Raw genomic sequence first — 1919 nt, forward strand, 5'->3', positions numbered from 1 at the left:
GCATAGTTTTACTATGGGGGAGCAAAGAATAACGTTTGCCGTGATACTGCATGTCGTAAGAGGCGACTTAAGGTGCACAGGTCTGTTCTCCAGAAAAGTGCCAGTTACCCAACCCAGTAAAACCGAAACGTTACTGAAACACGGACAAACACGGCCATTTATTTTTCGATATTGGGAGACGAAGGAGCTTCTGCATCAGCAGGAACAGTGAAGGACAGTGGGCAAAGCCGAAGGACCCTCCTGACCCGAAACCTTCTCTGTCGAACAAAACTCTCCGGACTGTGCCGTGGAATGTTCGCACGATGTATGAAGCAGGAAAGAGTTCTCAAGCATCACAATAGAGATGAAAAGGTGCAAGCTGCACTACGAGTCAGCGAAACACACTGGATACAGTCTGGACAGAAGTAGCTCAGCTCGGGGGAACAATTAAATTAATCTTCAGAAAAGTGGGAAGACATGGAATAACACCAAGAGGCTAGCCTTGGATAGAGAAAGGCAGTGGTGGTGACGATGACTGATCTGCTGATGTGACTTTCTCATTTTAAAATGCATAGTTTTGTCAAACCCGATTAATCATCAAATATGTGCTTGTTGCACGTGTCTAGTACGTCACTATCACTATCACAATCTGCTTCTAGCAATGATTCTTTAAAATTCTTCTGCATGAGTAGGAAATCTATTTCGTTCCTTGTTCTATGCACGGGGCTCTCCAAAGTACACAACTTCTTGGCTAGTTTTCAGACCAGGTCTTCGAAATCACGAAATTATTCTCTCTGCTCTGTTGTATGACTATGAGACGCTCTCCGCGTTCATTTTAACCAGTCATCGCGACCCAATGCTTGTGTATCCCACTTTTGCGTTAATTCTAACCCCCCCCCCCCCCTCTTTCCCCCAGACTAGTTTGTTCAGCGAGATTTGATTTGATCCATTGCCTTATATCCAGGTCTCTTTGTGTTTTCATTGTCAAGCTCTGATGTATTTGAACGACAGCTATTAATATTATATCAAAAGGTTGTCCATTATGCCTAATTTAGCTACAATGACTTTATTTGACATTCCCAAAAATATTTGATGCTCTTTGCTGTTGTTTCCTCAAATAAAATTCCAACATCCTTTCATTTTGGGGGTTTTTCTGCATATATATATATATATATTACTGTTGTTTTATTACATGTACATGTTTTGATGAAGTCTCCCCCTTCCCATCTAACCTCTGAAAGTGAAAGACTCAATATATAGTTTCATCCCGTCCATTTCCAGCGTTATATTTTTCTTGTTTGCCTTTCCTTTTGCATAATCTATAGCATTCCACGAGGCCGTTTAAAACAGTTTTAGTCTAGGTTTTTGTCTTGCAGCCAGATAGCTTTGATTAGCGATCAGGAGCCAGCAGGCAGTTGTCTTTAAAATGGCGGTCCCTGCCGTTGTTATTTCAACGATTAATTAATTTGGGTTTCCATAATCTTTCTTGAGAGATTACAATCGTTGCCTACTATTAATTTGTGTATGCTTACAATTTTAACTCTGGGCATGCTGTTGTCATCAATTAACTCTCACAAGGCACTGCATGGGGGCTTTAGTAAGATTTGTGGCTAGTTCCATCACCAAGATGGTCCTTTCTCTGAACATTTGAGACGTTCAATGAAGCACAAAACCTGCGTCATCAGGATTCTCTACTACTCTACGAGGCCATCGATTTAGTCCACGACTACTGCTAGCCTTCATATCTGAAGACAATGCTCCTATACACCACCCGCGGATACACTGGGTTGGGTATGGGGACCCATACTAAATCTTTAGCAAAACTCTGAAATCTAATTGCGAGAGCGTGATGGTCTATATCACGTACATCTTTTTCTTCTTCTTCTTCTTCTTTTCTTCTTCTCCTCCTCCTCCTCCTCCTCTTCCTCCTCCTCCTCCTC

The sequence above is a fragment of the Aplysia californica genome, unplaced genomic scaffold, assembly GCF_000002075.1.
Source record: "Aplysia californica isolate F4 #8 unplaced genomic scaffold, AplCal3.0 scaffold00025, whole genome shotgun sequence".
Lineage (NCBI taxonomy): Eukaryota > Metazoa > Mollusca > Gastropoda > Aplysiida > Aplysiidae > Aplysia > Aplysia californica.